Raw genomic sequence first — 14326 nt, 5'->3', positions numbered from 1 at the left:
GTGAATGACAAAGCAGAGAGCACCAGCACTGCTGAGACCTACCAGCGTCAGGCATGACCTGGCGGCGGAGGGGGTGGGCACATGACACAGGGCACAGCTTACAAGGCAGCCCCGGGAGAGCTCCCAAAGAGACAACTGCGGACAAGGGAAGAAGATAACACTCCCCCTTAACAGTCAGTTCTCATCAAACCAGCTCTTAGGCAGAACACTCAGAGGTGGCAGAGAGCCAAGCCCAGCATGCGCAGGGAAGTGGTGATGCCCCACACTGTACGTGGCAAGGCATGTGGGGAACCCAGAGGATTGCAAAACAGGACACTCAGGGATAAAACCTAGTCTCAGTGAGCAAAAGTTCCCATACATAGTACAGAACATCTCCAGATGACGCAAGAGAATGGCCGGGATGCATGGGTGGGACAAGGGCAAGTTCTACCAGAACTAACAGGGAGCACCTGTTACAGTGAAAACGGTTGTCCTTCCCCCTCTTTCCATGAGAATTGTTTGGCTTTTGTTCCCAGGGGTACAAAAGTGTGTCTGAAGTTAATAAATGTCTTAAAAGATGACATTATAATTCATTGCTAAAATATACACTGCAATGAAATGCTTAAAACCCTTTATGAAGTACTTTTGACAAAAATGAACAAATCTAATCCAGCCTTTAGACTTAACTTCTAGGATACAGGAAATATTGGGCACAAAGGACTAAGACAACACCATGAAGATACACTCTGAAGATTCAAAAGGTGGGGACTTTGTGCAACTCAGCTGGCCTAGCCTCTTGTCATGGTTATTTTTAAAGGGGGAGGGTGGCAGTAAACTCTTCTAGAATGAGACAAAAGAGATACATCAAGTAAATGCAATTTAGGAATACTGACTGGAATCTATACCTAAAAAAACTAAAATCCCAGCCATAAAAAAACATTTGGGAAGTCATTAGGGAAACCATAACAAGGACTGTTCATTAGATGGTATCAGGAAATTACTGTTTCTTAGGCATGATAATGTCACTGGGTGTATGTAGGAGAACATTCTTACTTTAGGAGATGCAAGCTTAAGTATTTTAAGGTTTGTGCCAGTTACCACGATATCGTCTCTTGAGTGCACATTCAGCCTTCTACACTTGGCCTTGGATGCTGGGTCTACAAACCACATGACAGGCTCTGCTAACCCAGGGCACGAGAGAGACTGTAAGGCTGGAAGAGGAAGAGGGGACCTGCTCCTCCCTGCCGACTTTCTGTCCCTGCTCTACAACCCAGCACAGCTCCTTCAACCCGGCAGCCATGCTTCTTTCCTGTAGCGGCCCCAGCACGCAGCCCCTGGAGACCCCAGCCCCCTCCTGCCAGCCTCTTCCTTGGGCTCTGGGCCAGCCCCACAGCCCAGAGACCAGCACCAGCCGAGCAGCGCCTTGGCCTCAGACATCAGCATTTCAGCCACATGGCAACCTCTCCTCTAGGTTTCTAGTTTTAGGATCCCAACCTTTCACCTTTATGCCACCAGCCCTAAATTGGCACCTGCTTCGTGAAATTGCGTCCTTCATGATTCCATGGAGTTCTCTTTTGACTCTTTCAGTTACCTGGTTAATAACTTTAGACCTAGTTAAGTCATTTTAGTAAATTCTCTGCACTCAGATAGCAGGGGATTTCTGTCTACCCAGTAGGTGAAGGATTGTAATGTTTACAACTGGCTTTAAAAACATTCAGCCAAAGGAAACAATATAGATACATATATGTACAGATAACAACACACACAGGCACACAGACATGTATTGAGACAAAGGAACTGAGAGAGATTTGTTGAATCTAGGTGGTGAGGATAGCAATGTTCACCAAAGTAGACCTTCAACTTTCCTGTGAGTGTAAAATTTGTCATACTAAAAGGTTGGAAAAAAGAAGAAAATAAGGATAATAATAACTAATTCATGGTATTGTTATAAGAAGTAAGTTGAAATACCAATTAAGACAAAAATTTACTTTGCCACTTTCCCAAGGACATCTGAGGCCCAAAGGCCATTTACCCTAGGATAGGTCTGGGTCCTGCTGGCAAGGCTCCTCTGCTCTCCTTGAAAGAAAAGGCAAGAGGATGTGTAAGCAGTAAATCAGGGTCTACAGACAGTGGCTGCACCTACCGTCATCCACAGAGGCCCTGACTGAGCAAAGAATAGCAATAATATTAATAACAATGTATGAGTTTAAGGTGTACGATATAATTATTTGATATATGTATATACTACAAAATAGCTGCCTTAAGAAGACCCACCCTGTTCTCCTTTATTGCAACACTTTACAATAGCTAAGATATGGAAGCAACCTAAGTGTCCATCAGTAGATGAATGGATAAAGAAGATGTGGTACATATACACAATGGAATACTATTCAGCCATAAGAAGAAAACAAATCTTAACATTTGCTACAACTATGGATGGAGCTGGAGGGTATTATGCTCAGTGAAATAAGCCAGTCAGAGAAAGACAAATACCAAATGATTTCTCTCATTTGTGGAGTATAACAACAAAGCAAAACTGAAGGAACAAAACAGCAGTAGACTCACAGACTCCAAGAAGGGACTAGTGATTACCAAAGGATAAGAGTGGAGGAGGGCAGAAGGGGAGAGAGAGAGAAGGGGATTGTGGGGTATCATGATTGGTGTGTGGGGTCACAGGCAAGACAGTGTAGCTCAGAGAAGACAAACAGGGACTCTGTGGCATCTTACTACACTGATGGACAGTGACTGCAATGGGGTATGGGGGGGGTAACTTGATAATAAGTGTGAATGTAATGACCACACTGTTTTTCTTGTGAAACCTTCATAAGAATGTATATCAATGATACCTTAATAAAAAATAATAATAATAAAATTAAAAGTTAAAAAAAGAAGACACTGTTCTTTCTCAAACACTATCTTGCTTTTCCTCCCAGGCTCTCTTGGAGGCTAGCCTTGCCTTTGATCCTGATCACTGTCCCTTTGGTTTCCACCTTCGGTTTCTGGGCAGAGTTCTGTCTGTGATACCACTGAACAATCAGTCTATACCCACCATAGGCCATTTAGTCTAAATCCTTCCCTTCGTTGGCTGAGCTCTCACTGGGTCTGATTTTTAGTGAGCAGTTGGTTTTACTGCCTGAAGAAAAACATCTGGCTACCTCGGCCCCAGTTAAATTTCACTCAGACAAGGCAGATGTGTGTGAATTCTAAGATGACCCTGAAGCAGAAGGCGAGGGGGTCACCCTTCCACCTCTTCCAGACCTTGTTGCGGAGAGGACCACGGAGGAGGCCGCCCCAGATGGAACAGCAGCCCCACCCCGGGAAAGGGCAGACCCAAAGCATGGGACCACTTGGCCGCGATGGCCCTGCGGCCTGCTCTGTTGTTTCCTAAGTCTGGAACAGGCTCCCTGTCTTGCCTCCCTCCAAAGCCTTCTCTTCTAGTGAGGTCTGGCTCAGCTGTTACATCCTGCATAAAGCTTTCTCTGTTTCTCCCAGTGACAAGTGGCCGATAAACACCTGCAAGGTCTCACCTTCGCTCACAATCAGGAAAAGGAACATTCAGACAACAACACTTCTCACCCCTCAGATCGTGAAAAAACGAAGTGTTTGAAATACCAGGTATCCGAATGGGTGTGGGAAGACAAGGCCTCTCATATCCTCTTTGTTGGGCTTTAGACTGGTGCAGCCACTATGGAGAATAAATTGGTAGTATCTAGTAAGATTTTTCAACATACACACCTTATGAATAAGCGATTCCATGTCACATTACCCACCCTTGAAGAGATACTCCTTGCATAAATGTGCAAAGAGCGCTGACAAGAATATTGAAAGTTGCTTGAAATAGAGACAAATTAGAAGCAACCTAAACATCCATCTATAGGGCAACAGATAAACCAACTATCATGCAGCCTATCTATACAATATCAGTGAGTCTTACCTATATTTTGGAGCTTCAAAAGCAACACATTTGAGTAAACAGACTACTGGTGCTATGTGATTTTATCACCCCAAATTGGAAATTTTATTTGCATGAACTAAAATGCCTAAGTTATTTCAGCCCAAATAGTGTCAGACAACAACATTTAACACCAGGCCATTTGTCTCCAGATACAGAGCTGTTACCCATTCCACTGCAAAGTAAAAGACACCATGTAACTTACCTGTGTTCAGTATACTGTGGGAAACCAATCTAGTGAAATGACTTTTTATAACCACCAAGGAATTTTTGTTAAATTGTTTGTAGTTTTGTAAAACTTTTTAATTCCTCAAAATAAAAGCTGAATGGGAAGAGAGAAAAAAAAAAAAAAGACAGACGTAATACCATCATCCCAGTCATTTCAGCTTCATTTAATCCTGTACATTCAATTCTACTCATAAATGGACTGGACAAATGGCTGAAATAGCCAGAATCCTGGCCAGGTCACAGACCACATGTAGAAATGCTCGTCTCTACTCAACTGACTGGAACATTTAAGCAAACGTTCGATAGGACTGCACTGAGAAGACCAATAGCTGTGCTCATTATGACCTTAAAAATAGACACTGTGATGGTCCAAACTTTCTCCCTTTTATTCATTATGTCTGAGTACTGAAAATATGTTATTTTAGTGCATGCAGTGTCTATGCCTCCTTTTTATCTTTTTTTTTTCTTTTTGATAACAACACACTTGTCCTTTGGGAAGTTATTCTTCCCTCCCACCTCCTACGCACACCCCCAGCCCCACTACCACACACACACCCATTGCACACAGTATTAGTGGGCCTGTCAATCCAGGCATCCTGTGTTCCCTTGCCAAGGAGTTGGTACTGGACCCAAGATAGGTCAATCAGACCCTCTCTCACCCAGGAACTCTGAAGCTAGGGTAGAGTAATACAAGATCAAAAAATGTTAGACTTGGTAGACTTGTCAGTAAAGTCCCAGGAGACGACATTTCAGGTCTACTACCCACACCCCGAGCATTGTCCTGGTTCCCCTCCTTTGCATGACTCAGGCACTCGGCTTCTCTTTTGATCCTGTGAGTGCACTCAGTGTCCTACTGATAAATTCCCAGAATGTTTCCATAACTTGCACCTGACGAACCTTGCCCAATACACTGCACAAAACAATCTCAGCAAATTCCTATTTACCTTTCCCAGAGACTCACCAAATTTAAAATCTGAAAGGCCCTGAAAGCTTCCCTAATGGCCTAACCTCCTCATTTTATCAAAAAAGGACACTGCCATCCTGAAAGGTCAGACAACACAGCCAGTGTCCTTCAGTCAATAGCGGCAGTCAGGTTTCCCACCTGCCTGTTTCCTGAGCAGATTCCCAAACAATTTCCATTTTCCATGGAGATACATTCTAAACTGCTCTGGCTAGAAGATCTGAATTGTGGCTATTTTTCCTCCCTTTCTGTGCCAAAACTGGCCTGCCACCACCACTCATCAAATGCTGCACAAGAGTACGTGCCTCCTTTAAAAATAGTCCAGTGCATTTGCATCCCGCCAAAATGTTCGCAGCCTGCCACTCATCACAGCCCTTAAGCTCCGTATCCCGAAGGCTCCTGCCTTCCATAGAGAGCTCCAGCTATGGAGTGTGGCGGTTCCCACTCCAGGGTTCATGTCAGCAGCTCACCACGGACCACCACGCCAAGCCATGGACATCCTGTTCTGAGTGTGGCCCCAGTATGTTTCATTTCAGCTGCAAAGCACAAGTTTATTCTGGAGAGAGATGTTTGGGGCAATTCATAGCAGCCAATGAGCAGTACTTCCTTATATGCAGAACACAAAATCATCACATAAAAATCTGACCCAACTGCCAGTGTGGGGTTTAAAGTAAAACTCCCCCCTAAAATTACCACTCTGGGCTGGCCAAGTTTGCACCTCAGAGTCACAGGCTGCAGCGGTGGTACGTCTGTACGAAGCAGACAGTCTTTCAGTTCTTTGAGGAACAGCTGGAGACTGAAGCTTCCATTTTTCTCTGTCGAACCAGAGGTCTTCGCTGGTCAGTGCACACATGTCTGAAAGCTGTGCCATCTGGAAAGCAATGACAAAGTTAGCACAAGTGCTTCCCCGCAGGGATTCCCAGGACTTCAGAGCAAGAGCAGGAGGGGAACCCAGGCTTGCCTACACTCTCCAGGGGGAGCCGAGAAGCATGCTGCCCTGCCTGTACCCAACCAGGTCAGCCCTGGGCCTTTTCTCATGCTTTCCCTCTGCTCTGCACATCCTGTTTCCCTCTTCACTTCAGGAAGCATTCTCCAAACCCCATCTATCTCTCCACCTCCAACCTGCTCAAGGTCCCCGCAGCCCATCTCGCCCACCAGCTCCCCTCTGTAATGGAACTACATTGCACAGCTCTTTTCTCATTGCCCATTTGCTAGTCTCTCTCCTCCACTGGATGACAGTGGGCCCTTGAGAGCAAGGCCTGGAGCACACTTGTCTCCGTGACCACAGTGTCCAGCACAGCGCCATGCCCGCAACAGGCATTCAGCGTGGAGAATGGAGTAAAGACCCAAGAGCACTACAGGCGCAATGATGGCCACGGCTCCAGGCCCAGGGAGGAAGCAGCTCCACCAATGGTCACTTTGCTCTGCCTGTGCCAACCCACTGTGCCAGGGAAGAGACGGCCTGGCCTCACTACCTGCAGCCCTTCACACAGCCCACAGTCCTCAAGTGTTGGGACAAGTGGTACCTTCAAAAGGCTGTAAAGAGTTGCATTTGAGATCAAGGCAACTAGAAATAGACAGTGAGGCTCAAATTCTGCCTCCAATACTCACAAGCTTTAACATGGGCTAACACAAGCTAACACAACCTCCTGATGCCTCAGTTTCCTAATCCATGAAATGGGGGTAATTATAATACAACATCATAGAGTTGCTGTAAAGAAAAGTGAGTTAATCTATGTAAAACACTTAGTGCCTTTTCACTATGTAGTAGTTCTTATACGTGTGTGTGTGTATATATACATATATATAAATTCTTCTGGATATATAGATATAGATCACTTACATATAATATGGTATAAGTTTAAGGTATACAACATGATGAGTTGATACATTTATAGACTGTAATATGATTGCCATAGGAGCTTTAGCTAACACCTCTATCACTTTACATAACTACCATTTCTCTTTTGTGGTGAAAGCATTTCAGGTCTAGTCTCTTAGCAGTTTTGAAGTACATAATACAGTATTGTTGACTATAATCACTATGCCTAACATGTTTATGTGGTATCCAGCCATAGCCTTAAATATCATTAAATCAAGGAATTATTCGCAATTCTCTTTCACACCTTCTGATTATGTCAAGGAAAAGATCAAAGTTTAATGTGAATATGACTTTAACACACCTCTAAAACCTGCTGTTCTCCCTTTTAAGAGAAAGAAGGCTTCAAGCTCAAGTCTCTGGCAGACAAAAAGATCTAACTAAAAAGGACCAAGTGAGCTTTGCCTGTGTTGTATTTTTGTTATCGCTTAATGGCAATTGACAGTGGTTCACTGTTTATGATAGTGATATAAATTTCCCATGTAAAATGTCCCCTGAAGCAAGATGGCAGATGCTGCCATACTTAGAAGTGGGTCTCCTGTTCACCAGTGCAGGTGGAGGTCAGCAGTGGGTGGAGCAGTTTAGAAGCTCCACAGAAGAGGGCAGATTACCGCCAAGGGCAGACCAGCCCGGCAGTCAGCACACCTACCGCAAGCCCAGGAGTCTTGGAGGGAGAAAAGCAGACTTCACCTGTCACTGAGTGAGGGTCAGGGAAACACCCAATGCACCTCCCGGTAACCCATGTCTCCTGCCTTCCTTGCCACCCATGCAACTAGGGCCAAGTGCTGGAAGGAAGATGTTTCAGATGGGAAAGCAGCCTGCTGGGCCCAGCCAAGTGGTACCACAAAACAACTCGGTGGTCTCTCTCAGCAAATGGGATACTCAGCTCAAAATATGATCCCGTGATTTTCTTTGCATTTGTGACTCATCTGTTTGCGATGTTCATTGGAGGGGAGCATCAGTAAATAGGTCTAGCCTTGCCTTTCAAACCAGTTGTGTCCCCTTTCCCTGTGACCCATAGGCCAGGCTCGCCCACAAACACAGCCCTCTCACTGTCCTCCAGCTGGCTGGCCACCAAAGCCAGGCCTTGAGCGTGTACTGGGATGGTTGTGCAGAGGACTCACTATGCCTCTACACTCAACCAGCCATCCCAGAGCTCCCAGTCTCAGGTGAGAGAGTTATGTGAACACCTAGCTCTACAACAATGACAGCTACCACTTCTTAAGGGCCTGTTCTGTGCCAGGCACATTATCTCCATCCTCACAAGAACTCGGTGAGGCAAAATGGCACACAACCAGGAAGTGCATGAGCCGTTTTGTGGACCCAGGTCTCTGTGCCTCCAAGCTCACACCTGTGCCTTCCCACTGTCCCCACTGCCTCGCAAGGAGATGAGTGTCGTAATGGTACCATCCAGAGAGTGTTGGGAGAACACAGATTTCATTGTGCTTTGGAATGAGGGAAGGCTCCCAAGAGAAGGTGCTGTTTGAACTGAGATGTGAGGATAGATGAGGACTTTGTTGGCAAAACAAAATAATCTAAACCATGTTCATTCACTCATTCATTCATTCATTCCATGCTATATTTCTGGGACTATGCTAGACACTAGAAATTTGGTAGAGACCAGGTGCAATTCCTATCACCAAAGAGCTTGCTTCCTAGTGGAGCAGACAGGGGGAAAAAAGTGAATAGAGTTACTACTAATTGCGTAGGCTGTGCAGAAACAGGTAAGGAATTGAAACGGAAAACACCAGGGAAACCTATGTTAAGACAGCAAGGGGCAGTTTGTCTGAGGAGGTGACATTTATGCTGAGCCTGAAGGATGAGGGGAAGGTGCTCTCCATTGAAGTAAGGGGAGAGCGAGTGTTCCAGGCAGACGGAACAGTGTGTGCATAGGCCCTGAGGCTGAGAAGGGAATTGTGTGTTCAGGGAACTGAAAGATGAGAATGTCTGAAAGCAAGTGAGTCTAAGGAAAAGAGCTGCTCAAAGGGATGTTGGGGAGAGAGGCCAGGGCCAGATGGTGTGGGGTCTTACAGGCGTGAAAAGTGCAGTGGAAGCTCCTGCAGGGTTTTCAGCTGGGAAATTATGCAATCCAGTTTACCCTCTAAGATCAGGCCTCGGTTTCCTCACCTGTAAATGGGAGCAAATAAGAGAATGCTTAGAAAGTGCTGAGTACCCTGCCAGGTTGGAGAATGGACTGAGGATATTCTGAAACATGAGCTTGCATTAAAATCACCTGGGGTGCTTGTTAAAAATCAAGACTGCTGGCCCCCACCCCAGAGACTCCGATGTAACAGGCCTGCGGGAGGCCCTCGAATATGCATTTCTAACAAGTTCCCAATGGATGCTGCTGCTATGGGTCTGGGGACCCCACTTTGAGAACTCCTGGATTAGCAAGAACAGTAAAGAAGTGGGAGGTGCCACTGGGGTGCTGTTGCTATCATGAAGAGCTGGTGGAGGACAACGATGTTGTTAAGGTGGAGCAAAGTGGTCCCGAATACCATGGACAAAACTAGCTGGTGGACTGGGTGCTGGGGATGAAGGAAAAGGAGAAATCAGGCAGGACACTCCTACTCTGGGCTGGAGCAACTGGGCAATGAAAATGCCTGAAACTGAAATGGGGAACACTTGAGGCATGGATTTGGAGATAAGGACTGAGACTTACTAAGTGTGAGATTTCTGCAATCCCGGGATGGCAGTGTCAAGCGGGCAGGTGGCACCTGCACAAGGACGGCAATCATATCCAGCTCTGTACAACACCCCCAGACCTCGCCTAGCATCCCCGGGTACATAATAAATATAAAGAAAATCTTTGTTAGGGGCTGAAGAATAAATGGGGACTGAGGAACTAGGATAACCAAAGGCACTGGAGGCCACAGTCACTCTGCTGAGACAAAACCATGGGCTCCCCCACTTGTGGACCTTGGCATGTACAGTGAAGTGGGAGGTTGGGCAGAACCAAAGACAGAAGTGAGCTGCCCAATTCACAGCAGGGTCCTTCTTTCAGAAATCAGACATGTCACATTTGAACCATTCTTGGGTGGGTTTTGAGCTGGAAAGGTTTGAACTCTGAGCTTAATGAGCATGAAGGACAGAGGAATTTGGTTTACTTGGGTTTTTTATAAAATAAATCATGGGAAAATCAAGCTGTGCAACTTGAGGAAATGAGTAGGGAGGGATGGCGAGACAGGGAGAGAAGAAACAGAGGACAGAACAGGAAAAGTGGCTTAACCCAGACTATCTGCCCACTAAGGCTAGAAAGGACCAGCCTCCAGAACTTGACCTCCCAGGCCCACCTTGACCTTTGGGTCCTCCCCACATTTCAAGCAGCCATTATGGACCCTCGGCCTCCCCACTTACCAAGTTGTAAATTAAAAGGCTGTAATTCCAACCAGGGGTTCTGGTGACATCACAAACCACAGAACCACAAACTTAATTCACCAGAAGCCCAAAATGGAATTACAGCCTTTTTTCCTAATCCAGGCAGCTCTGGTCACTGCCATTTTTTCATGATATAATAGAAGTAAGGAATATTTTAAGCATTTCTGTGTGTCCCTTCTCATGCAGCCAAAGGGCCTCCTCTCCCCTGTCCCCTCTCCTCCCCTCTCCCACCCTGCTGCATGCATTCCTCCTAAGGGGTCTCCTTCAGCCATGTCCCCTGCTTTCCAAGACGGCCCCTCCTCCAGGCCCACTCCTCTTCCCTCTTCCGTCCAGCTCTTTTCTGCTCATCTGTCTCATCTTATGAGCTAGCAGTGCCCTGGATTCTGCCTTAAATCTGCCTTTTGAGAGAAGCCCAGTCTCTCCTGGATCTACAGCAATGTCCTGGAGAACAGACCCCATAGTGTGTCTGGAATACATTCCCAAGAGTAGCACGAAGTCATGTTTTAAATGAACTGGGGAAGTTTACAGCTTCAAGCAGAATCTTTCTGAAAGCAAATGGTTGATTCCAATATCCTTTTGTTTCTGAGTTGTACTTTTCATAAATTTTGTTTACACAGAGCTTATACCTGGGCATCACATTGCCTTTTACTTCTTTCTGCTTCCCCACTTAAGCCTGAAGTTTATACTTCAGTCCCTATGGGAATCTCATCTGGGGGGAAAGCCCCAGGGAAGGCAATAATAAAAGCAGCTCTCACTTGATGAGTATCTCTTACATCTCAGATACTTATATTCTTCTTCATCCCTTTCACAGAGATACTATTTTCCTCATTTAGAGGAAGGAAACTGAAGCTCAGAGATATGGAGTATTTTTCCCAAAGTCCCACAGCTACTAAGTACAGTCCTTGGACTTGACCCCAATCTGTCTGACTCAAATGCCTTATATACACATTCTCTCAGTTTCTGTCCGAGTGAAATATTTTGAGCATAAATGTTGCATGTGGCTCCAAAAGAACTTTAATGCTTGGTCTTCACGTAACATGATTTTTTTTTTTAATTTCGGAAGGGATGAAAATTCTACACTATATTAGGGTCATATTCCAATGTTCTGTGTATTAGGAAAACAAAACAAAATAAAGTAAATTATTTCAAAAAATTATGACTTCTCCCAAACCAAAAACAAAACAAAAAGTTTAACCCCACATTGATATAATTTGGCTGAAATGAGGTAGACCAGTGACTCTTTTTATAAAGCCTCACCCACAAAACACCAGTATTTGAGATGCCAGATTTCAAAAGAGTACATATGCACAAGTCTGCCTGTCAATATGCTGTGTCCAGTGTGGGCAGTGTGACCCCTAGGCATCTCGGAGATGCCTGCCACCAGTGGGAGGAGCCAGGCCAGCTGGGCACCCTGGAGATAACCTCTGGTGGAAAAGGGAGATGCGTGCAGTGAGTCAGCGCTCCAGGCGCTCAATAACTGTAGGACTCTGTAAAATATGATGATGTTACAGCTGGACAGAGGCTGCAGGTCAAGCACCTCATAAAAGAAGAAGAAACCGATTTGACAGGATTTCAGAAGCTATCTCCAAGCATCTGAGAACACAGCAGTCTTCGCAGAAAAGCTGGTTTTATCTTCTTCAGAAGATGCATCTCTGCCCAAGGAAGCACATGTTTGGATGGTTTAAGGAAGATGTGTGAGGCAGTGACCTAATTTTTTTTCCTCTGGCACCAAGGACAGTAAATAACATCTTCTTGGAGAGTACAAATGGGAGAAATACTGTCAGCATACATTGTGTGAAATCACCAAGTAGAAGTGAACGCCACCATGAATAAGCAGGGGTCTTGTGTCTCCAACTTCAAAGTGAGATGACAAAATCCCCAGTAATGGAGAACAATTTATTCATTACCAAATGAATCCCATACCATCGTGCTGCATGATGGAAAATCCTCCTCTAAATGTAGAAGATGATGAATTTGAAAACATCTTGTGGGTTTTCCTCACAGACTGAACATCTGGGATCCCACTGGCAAAGCTCACATGCATGGACCTGCAGGCAAAGCAGCCTTGATCAGCTGCAGAGAAAGCACCAAACCTTCATGCCTTGCTCCCAAGGTTCCAGTAAAGCGGTGGTTGGGAGTACAAGCTCTGGGGCCAGACTGCTGAGGTCCAGGCTTGGCTGTGGGATTGTGGGCAAGTTTTTAGGCCTCCATTCCCTTGTCTGTAAAATAAGGGAAAGAGCGCCCTCCCTTCCTCCTGGGCTTGTTGGGAGGATTAAATGAAGTTAACAGAGAAGTGTTTAGAACAGCAGGTAATAAACACTCAGTAAGTGACAAATATCATGAGCTTTCACTCCACCATCACCAGGCTTGAGTCAGCTAGAACTCTTGCCAGAGATAGAAAATCTGGCTGAAACATAGCTCACATAACTTAAAAGTCCAGGGGAGTACCAGCCTCAGGTACAGCTTGAGTCCAGAGACTCACTGTCAGGTGCTGATGTCTCTCCCCCTCCCTTATCTCCTTCCTCTGACATAGCTCCATTCTCAGACAAGCTCTCCCCTCAAGGTGGCAAGATGGCTGCAGCAGCATCAGCCTATCTCCTCCCAGGTTCAAGTCCAGCAGGAAAGAACATATGTTTCAGGAGATCCTGCACCAATTCAAAAATTCAATCTAACCACACCAGTATGAATCACTGCTCTTCATTTCCCTGATTACTGACAAGGCTGAGCATACTTTCATATGTTTATTGGCATTCACATCATTAAAGGGTGTTAACTTCATCATTTTCTTCAAAATTGTCATGTTCATTGTGTGCAATATGAGAGGAGGGTGCATTTTCTGTCAAGTAAACCGGTTTAATATAGGGTGTGTTCCTGGATCTGCCAAAATGGGAGGTGCCTCTCCTTTCGGCACAAGACCTCTCCTACAATCTTGTCAGTCTGCTGAAGCCTTCTGTGGAACAGTAACTCCAGTGCGGTGGTGCTCACACTCAAGTCCACTTGAAACCTGAAACCATGCCAATGCCCAAGCCTCTTCAGCTCCTGTATGCTTCACCCCCAAGTGCCAGCATGACACCCTCTTGACCCCCAGGTCTGCTAATTTCTTCCAAGCACCATGGAGAAAGTCTCACTTAGGTTGTTCCCATACCTCTTGGCATTGTGTTAGATAAAGTCTCTGCTCTTTCCTAAATACCTGATGAACACTTGCTTCCTCAGCTGCCCACACCCCCAGCCCTCAGCAAGAAAGGGCTGGAGGAGCTGACCTGCCAAGCGCACACAAATTTTCTGAACACCATGTTTCCAGGGGGGTTGCCCTCTACTGTACCTGGGGAGCTGGGGGTTAAGAATTCTCCCCGCCAACACACTTAGTATCCTTGGCTTTGCTTCCAAGCTCCTTTTGGCCCAGGTAAGTCCTGCTCTCTATAAGGATGACTCAAGTGTCACCTGAATCTCCAAAACTGGAGTTAGTCATTCCTGACTCTCTGCTTCTAGGCCATCGTGCTCGTGCCTGGAACAGTGCTGAGCTGATTGTTTGCTTTCCCACTCGCACGTGCCCCCACCTGCCTACGCCCAGCACAGCACCCAACACACAGTTTCAGCCCGACATGTGCTGGCTGGCTGAGTCCCCGCTAGAATGATGGGCTGTACGTCTACACCCAAGAACTCATTATCCTCATGACTCCAGGGCAGTACTTTGCTTCCTGAAGTATGGTGTACATCATAATGACCCAAAGTAAGAAGCACTGGGCTTTCTTCTCTTCCTCCTGTTTTTCCAAGTGCTGTGCCATTGAACATGGCTAAAAACGGCATAAGAATACCAGCATCATGGTTGTAGATCTGAGGAGGAAAGGAAGCAGTTGGATAACACTTGTCAAGCGCTCCTAACATGCAATGTGCCGAAAGAAGAGTGGTTATATGTCTCAGTCAGGTCAGGGTAGACTTCGCTACAATA

General features: G+C 45.8%; 1 long non-coding RNA gene across 5 annotated transcripts in view; it reads right to left on the bottom strand.

The window, feature by feature from the left end:
• LOC118912011 (uncharacterized) overlaps nt 1–14326 on the bottom strand; it is a 163412-nt gene that overhangs the window by 85299 nt on the left and 63787 nt on the right. For 3 of the 5 annotated variants that reach the window (XR_005024689.2, XR_008993762.1, XR_008993764.1), the window contains exon 4: nt 4093–5991. This is a non-coding gene — a long non-coding RNA (uncharacterized LOC118912011). Of the gene's footprint in view, nt 1–4091; nt 5992–14326 lie in introns of those variants that run through there. The other 2 variants (XR_008993769.1, XR_008993770.1) reach the window with 2 other exon arrangements.

Source organism: Manis pentadactyla, chromosome 2 (genome assembly GCF_030020395.1).
Source record: "Manis pentadactyla isolate mManPen7 chromosome 2, mManPen7.hap1, whole genome shotgun sequence".
NCBI lineage: Eukaryota > Metazoa > Chordata > Mammalia > Pholidota > Manidae > Manis > Manis pentadactyla.
Note: the sequence above shows the minus strand (reverse complement) of the source record. Positions and strands in the feature narration are given on the sequence as shown.